The 24,300-nt window shown below is 37.1% G+C and overlaps 1 long non-coding RNA gene across 2 annotated transcripts in view; it reads left to right on the top strand.

The window, feature by feature from the left end:
• The window catches only part of LOC136855437 (uncharacterized), a 244,265-nt gene that overhangs the window by 39,051 nt on the left and 180,914 nt on the right, over positions 1–24,300 (top strand). For both annotated transcript variants that reach the window (XR_010858031.1, XR_010858033.1), the window contains exon 2: positions 17,468–17,511. This is a non-coding gene — a long non-coding RNA (uncharacterized lncRNA). The remainder of the gene's footprint in view (positions 1–17,467; positions 17,512–24,300) is intronic.

Genomic DNA, 24,300 nt, shown 5'->3' with positions numbered 1-24,300 from the left:
AAGGCTCTTTGCGTCGTGCCTTCGGCCTCTAGCTGCAACCCCTTTTGTTCCTTTTACTAAACCTCCTTTCATATTCTCCTTCCTCCATCTTACTCTCCACGCTCTCCTAACAATTGATGCACAGTGCAACTGCGTGGTTTTCCTCCTGATACACCTTTCAAACCTTTTACTGTCAATTTCGTAAATTCTATATTTAATTTAGTTCAGTTTAATATATATTGCTATTGCAAAGATGGACTTCGGTTGCAAGAAAAAAAGATGAAAAAACTCAGTTGCTCATAATTCACATGCACATTAAGTCCATTAACATAACATTCACTTCATTACTCATGAATGTGCAGTGCTCTTCACGCTTGTCATGCACGCACTTCCGTGTTCGTAGATTTGACAACCCTTTTTGCACTTAGTTGTAACACTGTTATTTTCATAACTAGTTCTTTCTAGGTATTATTTTCATAATTAGTTCTTTCTGGGTTCAGAGATCCTAATTACCTGTAATGACATTTCTAAATTGTCGTAACAATGAGTTTCATCTTTACATTACATAATGAACGACTTTCCATTTCTCTATGTAATTACATTGAGTTCCACCTTCACATAAAATGAATGATTTTCAGTCTGTCTCTGTAATTACAATGGGTTTCATTTTCACATTATAAATGAACAGTTTTCCGTTCCCCACTGTGTTTACAATGAGTTCCATGTTCGCATTATAAATGAAAGACTTTCCACTTCTCTCTGTAATTACAATGCGTTTCCTCTTCACATTGTAAAATGAGTGATGTTCCATATCTCTATAGGCCTAATGACAATGAGTTTCATCTTCACATTGTAAAATGAATGATTTTCTATTTGTCTGTAATTAAGTTCCATCTTCACATTATAGATGAACAGTTTTCCATTTCCCATTGTAATTACAATGAGTTCCATGCTCGCATTATAAAATGAATGACTTTCCACTTCTGTCCGTAACTACAATGAGTTTCATCTTCACATTGTAAAATTAAGGATTTTTCATTTGTTCCTATGGTTGCGGAGGGATTTTTTTTCTTGGGGTGGCGGGGGGCGGGGTTGGTGGCCACGAGTGTATTACTTACGAAAAAGACAAGCCTTTTAAGGCTATATTAAAGAGAAAACTTATTCTATTGGTCTTGAAGGTCTAAAGCAGTGGTTCTTGACTTAGGGGGCGTCAGCAGTTCCCAAGGGGGGCGCGAGCCTAGGGAAAAATTAAGCATTTTCTAGTTATATTCGTTATTTTCTCAACAAGAGTCACTAAGAAGCAGTGTCAAGTATCTCACTAATTCATTCCCAAAAGAATAAAAACACCCCTTCTCTATCTCATAATTTTTTTCCCTTTAAATCTGGGAGGGAATTTTATTCATAGATGCAAGGGGGGCGTGGAGGGAAGGACCAACTCTTACAGGAGGCGAGGTAATTAAAAGGTCAAGAACCACTGGTCTAAAGTCCCTTTTTGAATAAGACATACTTTTGTTTTATGAAAGACTATGAAAGGAACTCTTCATTAGATTATGTTGATTCACGTAATTTTTATTTACATTCATTTCTTTATCATTTGATTTACATTGTTCCATTCAGTCGTTTTACACTCACTGTACACTAATTCCTCACTCGAGAAGGTTATCACAGACCTCGGTGTTCATTCTGAACAATTTTGTTCCAATATCACGGACCTTGGTGTTCTGAACAGTTTTGTTCCAGTATCACAGATCTTGCTGTTCACGGAACAATTTTTTTCCAGTATCACAGATCTTGCTGTTCACTGGACAGTTTTGTTCCAATATCACAGACCTTGGTGTTCACTCTGAACAGTTTTGTTCCAATATCAAAACCTTGAAACCTTGTTCCAGTATAACAGACCTTGGTTTTCACTCTGAACAGTTTTGTTCCAGTACCACAGACCTTGGTGTTCACTGAACAATTGTGTTCCAATATGACAGACCTTGGTGTTCACTGAACAATTTTGTTCCAATATCACAGACCTTGGTGTTCACTGAACAGTTTTGTTCCAATATCACAGACCTTGCTGTTCACTGAACAATTTTGTTTTCACAAACCTATCACAACAATTTTGTTCAATATTACAGACCTTGTGTTGTCTACCAAACAATTTTGTTCAATTTTTTCCCATTTTTTCGGGGGGCGGGGCGGTTAGGCCCCGGTAATGAAAGTCATTACTGAGCAAATGTGCGCTATTTGAGGCTATAATTACGTTGTAAAGTGCCGTGTGTGTTTTGCCCTGTGTGTGTGTACGTGTGTCTGTGTGTGTATGACTGTTGGTAATAGAGAAACTCCTAAAATTACGACCTTGCGTGACCTGAAATGCGTAAGGTACAAGAAAGGTCAATCTTGAAACCCAGTGTTTCATAATTCAGATATATTTCTTTATTTATGGTGATGAATGAGATTTTTTTCGTCTCGTAAATTTCACGAGGGATTTACCATCGATGATCATTCATTTTTTACGAAGAGAGAGAGAGAGAGAGAGAGAGAGAGAGAGAGAGAGAGAGAGAGAGAGAGAGTTTGTTTGTCCTCTTTCGTTTTCATTTTGTAGCTGTTTCTTCTAGTTTTCTTCAGATAATCAGAGGAGAGAGAGAGAGAGAGAGAGAGAGAGAGAGAGAGAGAGAGAGAGAGAGAGAGAGAGAGAGACTTGAGGCGAAAGGATAACAAGGGAACAAGAAAGAGTTGGGATCTGACCTCGAAGAAATTGATGGAGTAATCCAATAGAAATTGAGGGATTATTTTGCAAGAAAATTCCTTCTTTTCAATCAGTAACAGTGTTCATGTTTACGTTCATAATGAAGAAATTTATTGGGTTAATAAATCCCACTGGTTGAAAGGACAGTATTGGTGAATACATTTTGTGATAAATGTATGTCTCGTGGCTGGATGTTACTGATGGAGTTTTAGTGTAATAAATGTGTTTGCTTCGTGAATTTTTTGCACTAGCTTTTACTATATACATATATACGTATACATATATGTATATATATGCACACATACATCATACACATACATAAATGCATGCATACACAGAGATTTATATACTCATACCATTGCTGTTATGGTGTCATCAGATTTTTTTGCGAAATAAGTTTGACATTTAATTTTCTGAACAAATTACTTTACTATTTTTTTAATTAAATACCTTTTTAAATTTACACTCAATATTCCATTACATTTATTGAAAAAACAACAAATTACTGTACTTCTTTCAAATTAGGGTTGTTGTTAAATTTACACTTTTATTGAAGAAACAACAATTTTTTGATAAACCACTGTTACATTTGTTAGAATACATTCCTGTAACATGATTCCGAAATTGCCAATGCTTTAGATCAACCTTGAAATAATTTTGCCGGAATTCCAGCATGTAATTCAATTGTCAAGAATTGATGCCATAAAATATTTGGGGACCCTGTTCTGTTCAGTCAACCTGTCTTTATAATATCTGATACAGTCAATAAAAAATTAATACCTTCAAACTATATTATTGTCATTTAACCAGTCAGTGATTATTTGTAAATTCTTTTCCAATCAGTTAGTCAGTTCATGATCTGGGTAAAATGACTTATGATCAGTCTGTCAGTCAACAGTCTGTGAAAAGAAATTATCAGTCTGTCAGTCAACAGTCTGTGAAAAGAAATTATCAGTCTGTCAGTCAACAGTCTGTGAAAAGAAGTTCAGAATAATTTTATTATATTCGGCGGCTCTTGGAAACTATAATGAAATCAGTGTATCAGTGATTTAACTTCTTATAATCTTGACAGCTTAAGCTTTGATTATAATCTTGACAGCCTAAGCTTGATTATAATCTTGACAGCCAAAGCTTGATTATAATCTCGACAAACTAAGCTTGATTATAATCTTGACAGCGTAAGCTTGATGACAATCTTGACAGCGTAAGTTTGATTATCATCTTGACAGCCTAAGCTTGATAGTACTCAGATTGATAAATCGTCTTTATAAGTAATGGATGAATTATTACATAGAGCAAGCGCTCAAAATCCAATGGACAATGAATCTGGGAAAACAGACGCAGGTTGAAAGTTCCAAATATTGGTGGGCTAAGTAAATAAACTTAGCGAATTGGGCGCAATATAGTATTGCCGCCTACGGCAGTGAAGTAAAATTAATATATATTAATTATGGAAATTAACCCATTTTTTCCCTCGTAAAAATATAATTATGTTTTAGAATCTCTTATTTTCAAGTTCCGCCTTAATTCACTGGTCAGACTAGGTCAGAGGTTCTAATGGAAGGTTTATCACGGGATAATTACAACGCTGTCACGCACGTTCTTATAGAGAGAGAGAGAGAGAGAGAGAGAGAGAGAGAGAGAGAGAGAGAGTCGGACTTTGTCCCAGTACGGCATAGACAGTTGCAGGAAAAATTCGCCAGAGAGAGAGAGAGAGAGAGAGAGAGAGAGAGAGAGAGAGAGAGAGAGAGAGAGAGAGTCGACTTTGCCCGAGCACGGCACAGATAGTTATAGGAAAAATTCACCTCACTTATGTATACCGTTATAATTGCTATAAATAAGAGAGAGAGAGAGAGAGAGAGAGAGAGAGAGAGAGAGCGCGTTTTCATGTAGATAGGGTACAGTTATAGACAAAATTCACCTTACGTATGTATACGGTTATAACTGTTGTAAATGAGAGAGAGAGAGAGAGAGAGAGAGAGAGAGTTTACACAGAGAAGAAATATAAACACCCAACACATTCATGAATAGAATGAAAGATAATAAAGTATCGGATTAACCTTAAAAGAACTTGATGCTCTGATAAGTGAACGAATTCTCAGCTGGGGGAGAATTTAAGAAGATTCTCAATTCCCTTTCATAACCTGGTCCCCTGATTGTAGATCAATTTGACCAGAACCCTAAAAAAAAAAAAAAAAAAAAAAACTCGTCCAGGCTCCAGAAAAAAACATGAGTGAACAAATTCTAAATTATGGAGAATGTAGGCAGAAACTCAAGGTCCTTGTATAACTTGGTACCTTGATTGTAGATCACTTTGGCCAGCCCCTCCCCCAAAAAAAAAAACTCCTCCAGGCTAAAAAAAAAAAAAAATTCTAAACTATGGAGAATTTAGGCAGATTGTTGATGCCCTTTCATAACTTAGTCCCCTGATTGAAAACTACTTTGGCCAGGCCCTCCCCCTCAAAAAAAAAAACTCCCGGGGAAAAAGCATAAGTGAACAAATTCTAAACTATGGAGAATTTAGGCAGAATCTTAAGACCCTTTCATAACCTTGTCGCCTTGGTTGTAGGTCAATTCGACTGTAGGCCCTAAAAAAAAAAAAAACTCGTCCAAGCTCTTAAAAAAAAGTAATTTTTCCAGCAGTGGCTGAGCAGAGACAACGATGTTTTCTCTCTTTTTTTTTTCACGATGGACTTTTTTTCACCTTTTTTTTATGACGGATTTTTTTTTCTTTTTTTATGATGGACTTTTTTTTATGACGGACACGTAGTCCTGCTCTAGGTCATAAAATCTGGTCTCCTTGTCACCCCCGTTTATGGTCCTCACGTGAGTGGAATGCTAACTATCACCCCAACCCCACAACCCCTCCACCCCATCCTCACTGTCTTCCCCGGGGGTGGGGGCGGGCTGATTCGATGATGACGCAATTCACGGATTCGGGAAACAGGTCGTAACTCTTCGGCGAACGATTATGTCGAAAGTTTGTGAATAGTCACATGTGATCTTGAAAAAAAAAAAAAGTAAAAAATGAACCGAAGTTTCTTCGGCACAATCGAGTTTTCTGTACAGCCGCTACAACGTGTAATCAAGGCCACCGAAAACAGAACTATCTTTCGATGGTCTCGGTATAATGCTGTATGAGCCACTGCCCATGAATCTTTAACCACGGCCCGGTGGTAGCCTGCCCTATATCGTTGCCAGATGCACGATTATGGTTAACTTTAACCTTAAATAAAATAAAAAAAAACCACTGAGGCTAGAAGGCTGCAATTTGGTATGTTTGATGATTGGAGGGTGGATGATCAACATACCCTCTAGCCTCGGTAGTTTTTAAGATCTGAGGGCGGACAGAAAAAAGTGCGGACGGAATAAAGTGCGGACAGAAAAACGCGGACAGAATAAAGTGCGCACAGAAAAAGTGCGGACGGACAGACAAAGCCGGCACCGTAGTCTTCTTTTACAGAAAACTAAAACTGGAAAAAAAAACTATTTCTTAGTGCAACTGTGGGGATTCTTTCCAGTTTCAATTTGAGATCCTTGTATTTTGTATATTAAATCATTTTCCGACCACTCCAACTCCCTTTTTTCACTGCTTTAAGCGCTGAATGGCCGAGAATGCCCCTCTTAAAAGCTTGAAGAAGTCATATTATTATTATTATTATTATTATTATTATTATTATTATTATTATTATTATTATTATTATGTGTTATTATTATTATTATTTTTTTTATGAAGTATGACTCAAGATACAATTTGTATCACATCACAATGACATTTTATAAACAAACGTTAAACTCCAGCGAATTGGATATAAAACAACGTTTGTAACTTAATGGTATTTCATTTGAGAGACCTGGGTTTGAGTCAGATGTGAGTCAGAAATTTATATATATATATAATATATATATATCTTTGTTTGCTTGTTTTTTTTTAATTCAAGCCAAATGACCGTGGGGTCTACCTCACAAGCAAGCAAGCAAAAAAAGGGGGGGCGGGGGAGCGAACACCCTTCGTGTCAGTAAATGACCCGACCTGCCCACTCCAGTCACAAAGCAGCCCAGGTCTTAACTGGTAACTCCCCACCCCACACCTACACACCCACCCCACTGTTCAATTTACCATTCATTCAGTATTCATGGAAAGCAAAGACACTTATAGAGGGGGTTTTTCACGCGGACATTCCAGGGTTTTTTCACTCGGGCATTCCAGCCCCTTTCCCTATATATGGATATATTCTTTTCCAATTTAGCTGTGACCATCCCCGAGGAGTGCGGCTGTTCTCCACCTTTGTGGGTAGTGGTTATTTTATTTTAATTTTTTTTTATTTATTTATTTTTTGTGATATTTTCTTCTGAGAGTTAATAACGTGCCTGGCTGTGGGCTGTCTCATTTTGGAGTGGTGTTGAGAACTGGTGTATATAAGTTAGTATCAGTATTAGAAGCAGCAGCAGAGAGCAGAGAGCAGAGAGAGTAGAGAGAGAGAGAGAGAGAGAGAGGAGAGAGAGAGAGAGAGAACAATTGCCAGGCGTGGGAGATATATATGTATATGTATATACTTATGTGTGTATGTGTAGATATATAATATATACCATATGTATGTATGTACGTATGTATGTATGTATATGTTTATACATATATAGCCTATAAATATAAGTGTATATATACATAATATACATTACATACAAATACATCGTAATGTTGCTTAAATCTGTAAATTTTCTGTTTAACAGGCATATTCGTGTTACTCAAGAAGGAATATACATTACCGTAGTGCTTTTATTTCTCTCTCTCTCTCTCTCTCTCTCTCTCTCTCTCTCTCTCTCTCTCTCTCTCTCTCTCCTCTTCTTCTTCTTCTTCTTCTTCTTCTTCTTCTTTCTTGCTCTTCGCTCAGCCTTTCAGGTATCATGATGAAATTTTTGAAATTTTAAAAAAATTTTCTTAAGTGAATTCCACGTGGATTATCTTCCACTGGATGAAGTCAGTAAGGAGAAGAAGACCGCTTGTCTTACCCTCATTAATATTCCCCGTAGGGGGTTAGTGCCTCCAGTGCACCTCACGTGGTGCACTCTAGGCATTACTTTAGGGTCTTTGCAAGCATCCTTTCGGCTCCTAGCTACAACCTTTTCATTCATTTTACTGTTCTTCCACTCATATTCTCTTTCCATCTCGCGATCCACCTTCTCCTAACAATTGTTTCATAGTGCAATTGCTTTGAGGTTTTCCTCCTGTTACACCTTTCAAACCTTTCTATTATCAATCTCCCTTTCAGTGTTGAATGACATCATAGGTCCCAGCGTTTGGTATCTGGCCTCAATTCCATATTCTCTTCCAGCCTATTCTCATTAATATTTCACTTTAGTTCCTCATTGGACGGATGGGTATCGTTCTCAGCTAGCACTCTGTTGGCCCCGCGTTCGAATCTCCGACCGGCCAATGAAGAATTAGAGGAATTTATTTCTGGTGATAGAAATTCATTTCTCTGTATAATGTGGTTCGATTCCACAATAAACTGTAGGTCCCGGTGCTAGGTAACAATTGGTTCTTAGCCACGTAAACAAATCTAATCCTCCGGGCCAGCTCTAGGAGAGCTGTTAATCAGCTCAGTGGTCTGGTTAAACCAAGGTATACTTAACTAAATATTGCATTTTATTTTACCTTCATGACAAACCAAAATTGAAACTTGTAATCTTTTGGGGGGGGAAATGTTTGGATTCGGCGGTCATCGGACGCATGTTGGATAATCTATATTTTTTTTTGGTAGAAGCCCGCGGGACGCTGCATTAAATATCACCCACAGTTATCCCACGCTCAGGAATACCTGAGATTTGGTCGAAAGTAGCAGATTCTCTGCACCTTTTTCCGTCCTTAGGTCGAAGATGATAGCTGGATTCAGTCCCACTCAAGTTGATACTTACCTTGTGTGGTAAACATATGATAACATCTCTGTTACCTTTGAGAGAGAGAGAGAGAGAGAGAGAGAGAGAGAGAGAGAGAGAGAGAGAGAGAGAGAGAGAGAGAGAGAGAGAGTATTAACTATCATTATTCTCATTTGTACTTCAGGTGTGTGTGTGTGTGAGTTTGTGTCTGAGAGAGAGAGAGAGAGAGAGAGAGGAGAGAGAGAGAGAGGAAAAATCACCTTCTGCCCTTTTGTACAGACAGACAGATGTGCCTGTCTCAGTCAAGCGGAAAGTGAAGGAAGATTAAACGGAATGAACAGGAGAAGCATCCGAGAATTTCTTTTCTGTTTTTTCAATTTTTATTTTTATGGCCTCCCACCATCCTTGCCACCCACCCCCTCTCCCCTAATGTTTTCGGCCGAGGGGGAGGGGGGAGGAATGGGTCCAGGACCAAGTCATTCAGCGGAACGCCATACTAATGGATTCTTTTTGTCCGGGAGCTGGACTCCAAATACGCGGGACTTCTCTTTACCTTAGAAAATGCCTTCGTCATACTTTGCTTATGGGTCACGAGAGCATTCCTCCTGAAGGTGGGGGGAGGGGGGGGGAGGATGGACCCCTTGTCCTCTCTCTCCCACCCAGCTTCAGGGTTTAGGGGTTGGAAGAAGCTTGGGGTGGGGGGACTCGAAGCAAGGAGAGTCCATTTTTTTTTTTTTAGGATTCTATCTACAGATATCTCTATCTTTCTTACTACTCCCCAGGATATTTTCTGCAGTATCATGATTTTATATCCTACTGACAACTCTCAGGATATTTTGTCTACGGTTGTCGTGATTTTATATCCTGACAAATCTTAGGATATTGCCTGCAGTATCATGATTTTATATTTGTTCTCAGGATTGTCTACAGTAAAAACTGATTTTATAACCCCTGACAAATCTTATGATATTGCCTGCAGTATCATGATTTTATATCCCGCTCTCAGACAGTTCTACAGTATCATGATTTTATTGTCATACAACCAATATTGTTTTCGATTTTATAACCATTCTTACAGCTATCAGGATATTGTCTACATCTTTATTTTATATCCTTCTTACAACTCTCAGGATATTGTCTACGGTATCATGATTTTATATCATTCTGACAACCAGGATATTGTTTTCGAGGTATGTTATTTTATATCATTCTTACAGCTATCAGGATATTGTCTACAATTATCTTTATTTTATATCCTTCTTACAACTCTCAGGATATTGTCTACAGCATCATGATTTTATATCCCCTGACAACTCTCAGGATATTGTCTACACCATCATGATTTTATATCCCCCTGACAACTCTCAGGATATTGTGTACAGTATCATGATTTTATATCCTTCTTAAAACTCTCAGGATATTGTGTACGAGTATTATAATTTTATATCCTCACAACTCTCAGGATATTGTCTACAGTATCATGATTTTATATCCTCACAGCTCTCAGGACATAGTCTTCGAGTTATGTTATTTTATATCATTCTTACAGCTATCAGAATATTGTCTACAATTATCTTTATTTTATATCCTTTTTTACAGTTCTCAGCATCACACGTGTAAGAGTATCATTATTTTATATACAACTTACCAGCACCATCTTTTTTATGTAGTAATATCCTGGCTACAATGATCATGACATCATCATTAGGTGTCATAATCATAATCATAACTAGTCACCAGATTCATCCGTACAACTTTCTGCTCCTGCTGGGATTTGAGTAGGATCTTGTCTAATACTCATCAGGATCGCGATTCAGGATCTATCTGCTCTTAGGATCCTATTCTAACTTTATTCAGAACCAGTTTAAAGCTGTTTGAGTCCTTTTAGTTTTCTGTTAAAGAAAACTATTGTGCCGGCTTTGTCTGTCCGTCCGCACTTTTTCTGTCCGCCCTCAGATCTTAAAATCTATTGAGGCTAGAGGGCTGCAAATTGGTATGTTGATCATCCACCTCAATCATCAAACATAACAAATTGCAGCCCTCTGCCTCAATGTTTATTTTATTTGGTTAAAGTTAGCCATAATCGTGCTTCTGGCAACTATATAGAATAGGCCACCACCGGGCTGTGGTTAAAATTTCATGGGTCGCGGCTCATACAGCATTATACTGAGGCCACCGAAAGATAGATCTATTTTCGGTGGCCTTGATTATACGCTGGACAGAAAACTCGATTGCGCCGAAGAAACTTCGGCTCATTTTTTACTTGTTTATTATCATGATTCCTTTCAAAGCTTAAATAGATCCTATCAAGGATTGAGAGTCCTTGTTCGTAGCTGAAAGAATAATGTCCAAAAATATATTTGTCTTTTTATGGTTATCATGTTCTTGTCTACAAGATCTGGTTAAAGTAATTTTGCTTTCAGAATGTAGGTAGAGCGTTGGTCGACAGGCACATTGCTTTTTGTAAATGTGGTTGGTTTCTTTTAGAACTTTAATTGAATTGTTTGTCCTTTGACAGGCTTTTATTTGTAAATTGGTTGCTTACATTTAATGTTGTGTTACCAGTTCAAAGTGTAAAATTACCGTAAAAATATAAAATATGCTCCATTTGTTTAAATTTGGTGTAAATGTGCTGATTATTTCCTACCAGATTATTTAAGTGTAACTGATTGAATATCGCCTTTGTGTTGTAAAATGACTCCTTCAAAAGTTCCTCGTTGGACGAATCGGTAGAGTTCTCGGCTAGCACTCTGCTAGACCCGAGTTTGAGTCTCCGGTCGGCCAATTACGAATTAGAGAAATTTATTTCTGGTGATAGAAATTCATTTCTCGGTATAATGTGGTTCGTATTCCACAATAAGCTGTAGGTCACTGGCTAGGCAACCAATTGGTTCTTAGCCACTTAAAATAAGTCTAATCCTTCGGGCCAGCCCTAGGAGAGCTATTAATCAGCTCAGTGATCTGGTCAAACTAAGGTATACTTAACATTTTTTGACTCCTTCAAAAGGATTTGGTTTGTTTCACGAACATTGGTCTAATGACCTAGCACCGAAACCGTCCTCAATTTTAAAAACAGAGTAAAACCAACAACGAAACAAATTCCCCCTATATAAAAAAAAAACCTCCCCCCAAAAAAAATTAAAACTGAAAAAACTTCCTACCAATCAACTCATCCCATCAAACGCCCTTCATTCAGTCCAGCCACTTGACGGCACTTATGATTTTATTTTTATCTTTTTTTCCCCCTCTCTTTTTTTCTCTCCCCCCCCCCAGCTGCCCATCTGGCCAAGAGAGCTTTGCTCTGCTAACTCATCTGAGGTTAATTTTTGGTCATATCATATGAGGTTTCATTGAGTGTACACAAACACGTCGCGCCGACCCTCTCTCTCTCTCTCTCTCCTGGATATTAACAGCAGAGTCAACAGACGGTCTTGCATGAGAGAGAAAGAGAGGTCTCTCTCTCTCTCTCTCTCTCTCTCTCTCTCTCTCTCTCTCTCTCTCTCTTTAAAGGGATTTCATTTTTATTATTGAACGGGGAAGAGCGGACATGGAATATGAGAGATGTTCATTCGAGGGCCTCTCTCTCTCTCTCTCTCTCTCTCTCTCTCTCTCTCTCTCTCTCTCTCTCTCTCTCTCTCTCTCTCTTTCTCTCTTCTTCTTCTTCTTCTGTAAAGGGATTTCATTTTCATTACTGAACGGGGAAGAGTGGACATGGAATATGATTGAGGAAGGTAATAGATCTCTCTCTCTCTCTCTCTCTCTCCTCTCTCTCTCTCTCTCCTTCTTCTTCTTCTTCTTCTTCTGTAAAGGGATTTCATTTTCATTATTGAACGGGGAAGAGCGGACATGGAATATGATTGAGGAAGGGTAATAGATTTCTCTCGCTCTCTCTCTCTCTTTAAAGGGATTTCATTTTCATTATTGGATGGAGAAGAGTGGACAGAGGAAATGATAAAGGAAAGGCGATAGGTCTCTCTCTCTCTCTCTCTCTAAAATGAAGAGCGAACGATATGGAACACGAACAAATGAACTAAAGAAGAATTGATGAATAAGATCCTCGTGAATGCTGGTAACGTAAGGTACCTCGTTTGTCCAACATTGTGTCTTCCATGGCATTATATATATATATATATATAATATATATATATATATATATATATATATATATATATATATATATATAATAAAAATATAATGTATTTATGTGATTTATATTAATTCTTGGAAAGTCTGATGAGTCTGAGAGAGAGAGAGAGAGAGAGAGAGAGAGAGAGAGAGAGAGAGAGAGAGAGAAGAGAGAGAGAGAGAGGAGAGGTAAACGTATTGCACTTCTTGACTTTCATTCAGTCGTGACTAAAATAGTTTTCTATTAATAAAGTAACATTATATTATAGTTCATGTTTCATTTCATTCAGTCGTGACTAACAAGTACTTTTTTTTATCATTTAAGTGACACTACATTAGAGTTCATGTTTACTTTCATTCAGTCATTAAAATGGCACTATATTAGTCATGTATACTTTCACTCAGTCGCTTCGACAAGTACTTTTTTTTTCATCTTGTAAAGTGTCACTATATTCTAGCCATTATTAACATTGCTTAGTGAAATACGTTTAGTAGCAATACATTTTTAAATACACCAAGAATAAACTGTAACCAGTATTCTAAGATTGGCTTACGAATAAACCTTTTAACAAGAAGTTGGTTCTTGTTTGTACAAACATTCACGTTCACACATGATCAGATTTTGGTCACTTTTCCATGTAGTTTAGAGATCAACACTCAGATTGCAACGTCTGATGACCTTCGTGATTGCAGCGCCATTTCTTTGACGTACTTCTATTAGGTCAACTGGTGGGAGGCCGGTCTCATAAAGAACATTAAACGTATATCCTTGTGGTTGGAAGACTTGGAAGTGGTTGATTTTTCATTTGCTGCAAGATTTAAAGAGAGAGAGAGAGAGAATGATAAATAAAGGTTTTGACATACATATGTATATATATATATGGAGAGAGAGAGAGAGAGAGAGAGAGAGAGAGAGAGAGAGAGAGAGAGAGAGAGAGGCAACAACCGAGAAACATTCTGAAAAGAATAGTATTGGTTCTCACTCATCAGCCTTCCTCCTTTTCTCTTTTTCTGAGGGCTATCTAGAAAAGGCATTACATTTCATATTTGCGTGTGTGTGTGTGTGTGTGTAAGTGAGTGAGAGTGAGTGGCCGTGAGCCCATTTCTTAAATATACAAACATGTAGATGACATAAGCAAGTTTTAAGGACACTGCGTTTATCCCTGATTCAGAAGTTAAAAGGAAGTGTCTGTGATAGTTGTATTATCTTGTTTTTCCCACGGTACCCCAGTCCCATGGGAATATAATGTGTTATTATCTTTGTGACGATTTTATATCTCCTAAAAGAAAACGCTGTACGTTTCTGTACGTAAAGAAAACGGACGGTTCTTTACGTAGAGAAAACTTTTTTTTCCCCAAGGTACCTCAGTCCCAAGGGAAAACAACAATTATATTATTATTATTATTATTATTATTATTATTATTATTATTATTATTATTCTGACGGTTATAGCTGTTGCTAAAGAAATCGTCGTACTTTGCTGTACTTAAAGAAAACGTCGAACGTTGCCGTACGTAAAGAAAACGTCGCGCGTTGCTGTACGTAAGGAAAACTTCGCACGTTGCTGTACGCAAAGAAAATGTACGTTTCTGTACGTAAAGAAAACGTACGGTTGTGTCTGTTAAGAAAACTCCAGTCCCGCGGGAAAACAATGAATTATTATTATTATTATTATTATTATTATTATTATTATTATTATTATTATTATTATTATTATATCTGCTAAAGAAAACGTCGTACTTTGCTGTACGTTAAGAAAACGTTGCACATTGCCGTACGTAAAGAAAACGGTGTGCGTTGCCGTACATAAAGAAAACGGAGAAGAGAAACTGCCTGGGCCCAGAAGCACGATGATAATCCCTTGACAAAAAAATAAAAAACAAAAAAAAATAAAATACGATAAAATAGAGAATGTAGGCCATCCCATAAACATAGACCGGCCGACACTGGGTTGGCTGGTTAATGCTTCTTCAGGCGCTGCTTCAGAAGAAGCGTGATACAGAAGGGAAACAATAGGCCCTTCCCTTCCTCCTCCTCCTCCTCCTCCTCCTCCTCCTCCTCCTCCTCCTCCTCCTCCTCCTCCTCTCCTCCCTCCTCCTCCTCCTCCAGCAGTAGGCGTCGGACGAAGACGTGCCGTATGAACGATATGGTTTTTTGCGCCGCTCATTTGCATAGGAGAGACCGCCTGTAGCGAGGCGAATTCATTATTCCTTTTTCAAGTTAGCAGAGAGAGAGAGAGAGAGAGAGAGAGAGAGAGAGAGAGAGAGAGAGAGAGAGAGAGAGAGAGGGTGTGTCTTTTAAAACCATCTTCTTCACTTCATCGTTCCCCCATTTATCTTGTCGTTTTTGTATTTTGTTGCTGTATTGTCATAGTGTTGCAATTTTTAGACTTTTATTATCATAATCTCTCTCTCTCTCTCAATTATTTTTGTGTTATTTGCGAAAACAGAAATCAAATTAGACTGTTTATTGTTTAGTACTGAGATAAAACTGTAATAATTCCTGATACAAAATATCGATTTAAATGTAATAATTTTTCCAATCTGTTCCTTTAGTTAACAAGGCTCATTGTCAGTGAGTATCATCAGTGATTACATTAATGTAATGTCCATTTATTATCTTAAAGGTTACATTTAGATAAAAGGATTATCATAATGAAGAAAGGTCAGGTAAGTTACCTGGGCCTAAGTAAGATTGGATTTTGCAGTGGAATCTATAACTTCAAGAATGTTCTGTCATTATCAAAAAAGTTGTAGTGCGATAATGCAATTATTTGAGAGAGAGAGAGAGAGAGAGAGAGAGAGAGAGAGAGAGAGAGAGAGAGAGAGAGAGAGAGAGAGAGAGAGAGAGAGGAGAGAATTAGTAAATCTTGATCTTGTGAGAGAGGAGAGAGAGAGAGAGAGAGAGAGAGAGAGAGAGAGAATTAGTAAATGATCTTGTAAAGAGAGAGAGGGAGAGAGAGAATTAGTAAATCATCTTGAGAGAGAGAGAGAGAGGAGAGAGAGAGAGAGAGAATTAGTAAATCATCTTAGAGAGAGAGAGAGAGAGAGAGAGAGAGAATTCGTAAATCAACTTGAAAGAGAGAGAGATAGAGAATTAGTAAATCAACTTGAGAGAGAGAGATACAGAATTAGTAAATCACCTTGAAAGAGAGAAAGAGATAGAGAGAGGGAGAGAGAGAGAGAGAGAGAAACCATCTCGATCATCATTTGATCATCATTTTGCGGTCTGAACAAAACAACATCTGCTTAATTATGTCGAATTAAGAGCTGGATTGAGTCATTGCCTCCCAGTCAGGGCTGAGATTATATAATTAAGCAGTTACATTGTCGCAGAGTAAGTTTGTGTGTGTTTGTGTATGTGTGTGTGTGTGTGTGTGTCATGCATTATTTGCAAGTCGCTGAATGAAAGCTAAAGCGAATTTGTGATTATCTTGTCATTATCTTGTAGTTTCTTGCTTTGTCGGAAAGATATTTGAAGTTTGTGTGTGTATGTGCGTTTGTGTGTATCATGCATTGTTTGCAAGTCACTGATTGAAAGCTAAAGCGAATTTTGGTATAATCTTGCAATCAACTTGCAAGTTCTTGCTTTGTAGGAAAGTTATATTTGAAGTAACGGCCTCCAACACTGCTTGTGGCAAATAGTCTCTTTGAAATTCTGTTATTCATCAATTTATTTCTTTAAGATGCTTTCACTTCCTGAAATCCCCACTGAACTAAATTCTATTTCTAGTTGGTAGATAAAAAAAAAAACTTCCTTCTTCAGTGTGAGTGTAATTTTAAGAATCACTGCTCTGGTTTTTTTGAAATTCTGTTATTCATCAATTTATTTCTTTAAGATGCTTTCATTTCCTGAAATCTCCACTGAACTTAATTCTATTTCTAGTTGGTAGATAAAAACTTCCTTCTTCAGTGTCAGTGGTTTCTGAATGTAATTCATCAGTATTTCTTTAAGAATCACTCCACTGAACTTAATTCTATTTCTAGTTGGTAGATTTTTCTTCAGTGTGGCCTGGTTTTTTCGAAGTTGGTGAAATAAGAAGTAGTATAATTTGAGCTTTGGTTCTGTTGAGAGCTGAAAGGACAATTTTGTAGATGATATTCAAAGATTGTTTATTGTCCAGTCAAATTGACTACGTGCAAACCCACCTGGTTTTATTAATGTTCATATGTTAAACGCATGTATATAATGTATCCATTCATATGTGTATGTATATTTTCGTACGTAGTCTGTTGTAAGAGGAGACTGAAGACATGTTATTGAACCACTTGAGATCAGCATCTCGGCTGACGGATGTATCACCAAATGAAAGAGAGAGAAAGGGAGAGAGAAAGAGAAAGAGAGAGAGAGGGGAGAGAGAGAGAGAGAGAGATAATGTATGTATGGCCCAGTTTTATTACTCTAGATAGACGAGCAGAGAGAGAGAGATATGTATGAGAGAGAGGAGAGAGAGAGAGCAGAGAGAGATTTATGTATGCATAACCAAATCGATTACTGGGGAGAGTCGAGACTGGGGGAGAGAGAGAGAGAGAGAGACTATAACTCGAGTTGAAACTTGCTGCATCATTTAGTACTGAGGGCTTGAATCAAAAGACTTACAGTTCTCTCTCTCTCTCTCTCTCTCTCTCTCTCTCTCTCTCTCTCTGTCTTTGAGGTCGTGTATAGTAATAAAACGGTTAAGTATGCGTAACCATGACTATCGTTTCTGTCAAATCATCTGACGGTTTTTCTTTTTTCTTTTTTTTTAGGACACGGGAACCTCATCATACAAGAAAGGAGCCTGCGAGAAGACGTAAGTTGCCAGGTTGTCCTTTTGTTTAATTTTTAAAAAATGTTACTGATGGGATGGAACAGAAACAGTTGTCAGGTCTAGTGAGAAAGTGCGGATGGTTGAGAGTGAATGTGAATTTCCGAAAAGGCAATTGTCGTGAGGATAATTTGTGCTCTGATTATCTGACGCCATATTTGGTGTAAAAGGAATTACGAAGCAAAATTTTAATGCCTTTTGCAACTGGCATTATCTACTTTTAATGAAACCACCGTAAAATTTGCAAGTACCAAGTTCCATTTATAAATGTTGACCGATAGGCACGCATACTGTTTTACCCCAATTCTTTGAACTCATGAATTTCTCGTATGTACCTTTTATTTTATGCTTTAATTCCTTCTTCCGTTCTTTTCCTTATCCTCTCATGAAAATACCCATTCATTCTACCGTCAGTGCACCTCATGTGGTGTACTGCAGGCACATTTAGTTCTTGCAGCGTGCCTTCCATAGGCCCCTAGCTGCAACCCTCGTTCCTTTACTGTACCCTCCCTTTCATATTCTCTTTCTCCCATCTTTCCTCCACCCTCTCCTAACAACTGTTTCGTAGTGCAACTGTGATGTTTTCCTCCTGTTACACCTGTCAAACCTTTTGCTGTCAATTTCCGTTTCATCAGCTGTATGACCTCATAGGTCCCAGTGCTTGGCCTTTGGCCTAAATTCTGAATTCACCTCAACTCAACATTCTAAGTGTACATACGCAAGAAACTGATAATTTGACGTCAAGAATTAGAAAAACGTCCTTTACTACAGTTGGTTCAGTGACGTGCAGATTTCTATAGGTGTTAACTTGTACACGTCTGACGTCAGGATTTGATGTCATAGTTCTTGGTATTTCGTTATGTGTGTGTGTGTGAGAGAGAGAGAGAGAGAGAGAGAGAGAGAGAGAGAGAGAGAGAGAGAGAGAGAGAGAGAGAGAATTCCAAGTTCATATTTAAGTGTCATTCTCAAGCCTTGAGTAAAGAGTCCATTGGCAGTATTCTTCAGCTCTTGTACCCCTGTATTTGTATGTGTACATACGATACTTATATGTATATGTATATATCTGTGCATATATATATATATATATATATTATATATATATATATATATATATATATACATATATATATATATATATATGAAACTCCATTCTGTTATCCCCTGCAATGTTGACATGACATTACTTATATGTATAATTATATGTCTGTATATATACATATAAGCACACATACATAGGTATATAAAGCTCCATTTACGACCTGTAATATAATGTGTACAGACATTACTTATATGTATATGTATGCATCTATGCATATAAATATAACCACACATACTTATGCATATAAAACTCCATTCTTTTATCCCATGTAATTGTATGTGTACATACGATACTTATATGTATATATCTATTCATATACATACAACCACACATACATATGTATATAAAACTCCATTCTTGTACCCTTTGTAATATAATGTTTACAGACGTTACTTATAGGTATGTGTATATCTATGCATACACATACAACCATAGTCATATGTATTAAAGATCACCCTTCCGATTAATGGCAGAAATTTCGGATTATTGACCAAGGGGTCCTTTTGACTAGGGGTCCTTAGAAGGCAGTCAGTGACTTCACCGGGGGGGGGAGGGTGTCCCAAGGGAATGCTCCGGCGGTGTTGCCCATACATGTTTGATACAGGAACGGACGAGTGAATGACTAATGCAGCATTTGTGGAGAGAGCATTGTCTGTGCTGAGATGGCTCCCGGAGGGATTGTGTTAATATTTATTTCAGTTGTTTAGAGTGACTTTATTTATTTATATATTTATTTGTTGTTAATATTATTGTTATTCTTTTTTTTTTTAAGAAAGGCTGAACAGTATGGGTTTCAAAGATAAGTTCAAAATATTTTCCATCTGTGCTTATTATTATTATTATTATTATTATTATTATTATTATTATTATTATTATTATTATTATTATTATTATTTTAAGAAAGGCTTAACAATATGAGTTTCAAACCTAAGTTCAAAATATTTTCCATCCGTGCTTACTTATTATTATTATTATTATTATTATTATTATTATTATTGTGTGTGTGTGTGTGTATTATTATTTTGAAAGGCTGAACAATATGAGTTTGAAAGATAAGTTCATTTTTCCATTTATTAATACATTCTTAAGATGTTCAAAATTTTTTCCCATTATTATTATTATTTATTATTATTTTAAGAAAGGTTGAACAATTAGTTTTATTATGTTTTATTTATTATTATTATTATTATTATTATTATTATTATTATTATTATTATTAGAAAGGTTGAACAATATGAGTTTGAAAGATGAGTTCAAAAATATTTTCACCCTGCTGATATTATTATTCTTATTATTATTATTATTATTATTATTATTATTATTATTATTATTATTATTATTATTATTATTATTATTTTAAGAAATGCTGAGCAATATGGGTTGTAAAGGTAAGTTTAAAAATGTTTTCCCTCTACTTTATTATTATTATTATTATTATTATTATTATTATTATTATTATTATTATTATTATTTTAAGAAATACTGAGCAATATGGGCTGTAAAGATAAGTGCAAAAATATTTCCCCTCTATTATTATTATTATTATTATTATTATTATTATTATTATTATTATTATTATTATTATTCTTTTCAGAAAGGCTGAACAATATGAGTTTCAAAGATAAGTTACAATAGCCATCCACAGAATAAAATATATCCATGTAAAACCTCCAGTAAAAAATAACAAAGAAATGAACATATTGCTAATACCATCGATTAAACCGTACAATGTACAAAAAAAAAGCACGCTTGCGCACAAACTCAAGAAAAAAAAAATGCCGCATTTAAACATGGACACTTTCTCGCGCGCTCTCTTACACACAGACACACACACACACACACACACACACACACACACACACACACACATGCAAATTTATGGGGTGTAGGCAAAGTTTTAACAGTGGAATGTGTGCTACATGTATGTCGCTGGCTGCAAGTGCGGGAGAAATGCAGGGAATCGGGAATCTGGGAATCTGGAATCTGGAATCAGGAATGGGGCGAGCAATGCAGATGGTGGAAGGGGGAGGGAGGGAGAGAGAGAGAGAGAGAGGAAGGGGGGTGGAAAAAGAAGGCTGGGTTTGGGCGTTGAGGTGGGTGGGTGGGTGGGTGGGGGGATGGGCAAAAGAGCCACCTAGCATCACGCAATATGTACCTGCGGGAGTTCCTTGCTCTCTCTCTCTCTCTCTCTCTCTCTCTCTCTCTCTCTCTCTCTCTCTCTCTCTCTCAAGTCCTAAATGAGTTTTATTCAATGCAGGTTATCCCCCCCCCCTCTCTCTCTCTCTCTTCTTCTTCTTGTTCTTCGTTTAACGTGCTTTTTCCCATTTTTCATATGGGGTAAGCACGATGCCTTCTTTTGAAGGACTTTGATTTGGCGTTTGGGGTAGGCCGTAGCCTCGATCGGCTGCCCTGCCTGACATCGCTTAGACCCCGGTAGCACATGTGTATATGTATCGTGCCAAATCCCTCTCTCTCTCAAAATTCTGAAATGAGTTTTACTTAAAGCAGGTTATCGTCTCTCTCTCTCTCTCTCTCTCTCTCTCTCTCTCAAAATTCTGAAATGGGTTTTACTTGAGCCAGGTTATCCTCTCTCTCTCTCTCTCTCACAAAATTCTGAAATGAGTTTTACTTAAAGCAGGTTATCCCCTCTCTCTCTCTCTCTCTCAAGTCCTAAATGAGTTTTATTTAATGCAGGTTATCCCCTCTCTCTCTCTCTCTCTCTCTCTCTCTCTCTCTCTCTCTCTCTCTCAAGTCCTAAATGAGTTTTATTCAGTGCAGGTTATCCTCTCTCTCTCTCTCTCTCTCTCTCTCTCTCTCTCTCTCTCTCTCTCTCTCTCTCTCAAATGAACTTTACTCAGAGCAGGTTAATCACAGGGTGAAGATTGCAATATACCAGTTTACTGAGATCAAATTATGCATTTTTTAACAATTTTCAAAGACACTGGTCTGAGAATAATGGTCTTAATCCCTAATTTCAACCAAAATTGGCGTGAGCATAGAGGGAAAATGAGAAATTATTAAAGAATAAACTGCTTTTATGGGGCTACCGTAAATATACCGAGATATTTTACTTATTTATGAAAATCTCTTGGGATTATTCAGCTTCCTAGTACAGTCCAATTCAGTATGTGGCAGAGAAAATGTAAAAATGATTTCCAGAAGCAAGTTTTAAGATTTTATACAGCCATGTCACATCGAGATAATTTTGAAAGTTCAGACACTAAAAATGATGTAAATGATGGAGTGCTACCTTGAATTTCTCGTTTGTAAACACCAGGTGTGGGATTATCAGGTGATCTGTAATTAAATCTAGAGTCACCCGGATTTACCAAGATACAAGCACTCTGAAGTTCCCTGGATTCTCAGAGATGCTTAGAGAATCACCATGAATCCTAGTTATGTGAATATTTTGTTATCACTTAGATCTTGCTGGTACAGGTATTATACCAACCTGATGTGTGTGCGATAAATTACGTACATGTCTATAACAATTTTACTGTAGAATGGATGCACTGTTAGTTGCTGGGACTACCAATGAGTCATTAACTTGTATTCAACCTGATTATGATGTGTATGTTATCAATTACCAACATGTTTATGACATGTTTTACCCTGGAGTGGACACACCCTCAGTTGTTAGGATTACCAGAATGTTGCCAACTTGTATTCAACATGTCTGTGATGTGTGTGATAAATTACCAACATGTTTATGACATGTTTTACTGTAGAGTGGATGTATCCTTAATTGTTGGGTTTGCACATATTTGTGTATGTGTGAAAACGGGGGCGCAAGTAAGCGAAAATTCATTTTAGCGTCCACTCAGTGCCCTTTTCTAACGAGGCTTGAAGGAAATAAGAAAAGAGGCGTGAAAATCACCCAAAGCTGGGTCAGATTGCGACCGGGGTTCGCTTGGTGGCTTCCCCTTTGCTACGGAAAGTGTTGAGTCTGGTTGTTTGCCTGTGTTGTTGGCAGCTATAACGTGCCAGACGCACGATCATGGCTAAATTTAACCTTAAATAAAATAAAAACTACTGAGGGTAGGAGGCTGCAGTTGGGTATGTTTGATGATTTGAGGGTGGATGATCAACATTCCAATTTGCAGCCTTCTAGCTTCAGCAATTTTTCTATAAAAGAAAACTATTGTGCTGGCTTTGTTTGTCCGTCCGCACTTTTTTCTGTCCGCACTTTTTCTGTCCGGCCTCAGATCTTAAAAACTACTGAGGCTAGAGGGCTGCAAATTGGTATGTTGATCATCCACCCTCCAGTCATCAAACATACCAAATTGCAGCCTTCTAGCCTCAGTAGTATTTATTTTATTTAAGGTTAAACTTAGCCATAATCGTGCGTCTGGCACCGCTATAGGTGCCAACAACACAGGCCATCACCGGGTCGTGGGTGAAAGTTTCATGGGCCGCGGCTGAGAGTTCCTCTGACGATTATACGCTGTACAGCAAACTCGAATGCGCCGAAGGAACTTCGGCACATTTTTTACTTGTTTGTTATAATGATCAGTGTCATTATGATGTGGTCAGGTGCAACTCATTTTGCAATATCTGACCCCGAGGTAGTAGCGTAGGTAAGCTCTTCCAGATTAAAAAATAATTAAAATCATTGAATAATGATTAGTTTGTAAATTTATTTTTCCCTTTCTAATAACTGATCTCTTCTTCTGTATTTCCCATTACCTTCCGTTACTTCTTTCAAATGAACACAGTATTCATTGGGAGCTTAAATTTCAAGTCAGTGGCCCCTCTGGTGGGCTTGTTCCATATGAATAGGGTTCATCTTCTGAGGAATAATAATAATAATAATAATAATAATAATAATAATAATAATAATAATAATACCTTTGTAAGTAAAATTGTCAAAATTAGCCACTAACTTGATTTAAAATGATCTCACTCAGATTTCTGGAAAACTACTCATTCGGTGTGTTTGTACATCTTGAAATGTGTTGCCTCCGGCTTCAACTTTTTCAAAAATACGTGCGATATTGACTCTTAGGTTTATTGAAGAAGGTGTGTTAATGGGTTGCTTTTCACGTAACAGAGATTAACGCAGACTGTCCACTCACTGCATGCGTAATCGAGGGCACGAAGCTGGTACCTGAATGTACATTGTTGTCTTAATAATATATATATATATATATATATATAATATATATATATATATATATATATATATATATATATATATATATATATATATATATATATATATATATATATATATATAATTTCAGTCTATGTACTTTGTGGAACAGTGTACTGAATATTACACATTTGTCAGAGTTACTGTATTGAATGGGATGAAATAATCCTTTTTAGTTAGTTTTCTGTAAAGGAAAACCATTGAGATGGCTATTTGTCTGTCCGTCCTCGCTTTTTGTTTCCGCCCTCATATCTTAAAAACTACTGAGGCTAGAGGGCTGCAAATTGGTTTGTTGATCATCCACCCTCCAATCATCAAGCATACCAAATTACAGCCCTCTAGCCTCTGTAGTGTTTATTTTATCTAAGGTTAAATGTAGCCATGATCGTGCGTCTGGCACTGCTATAGGTGCCGACTACACAGGCCACCGAGATCCTTGACTTATGATGCATGAGAAACCTGTCTGTAAAATTAGTGAGGAAAAGTCTCTATATTTAACTATTCTGGAAAGATGATTTTCAGA

The sequence above is a fragment of the Macrobrachium rosenbergii genome, chromosome 31 (assembly GCF_040412425.1).
Source record: "Macrobrachium rosenbergii isolate ZJJX-2024 chromosome 31, ASM4041242v1, whole genome shotgun sequence".
Lineage (NCBI taxonomy): Eukaryota > Metazoa > Arthropoda > Malacostraca > Decapoda > Palaemonidae > Macrobrachium > Macrobrachium rosenbergii.
The sequence above is the reverse complement of the archived record's forward strand: the minus strand, read 5'-3'. Positions and strand labels throughout refer to the sequence as shown.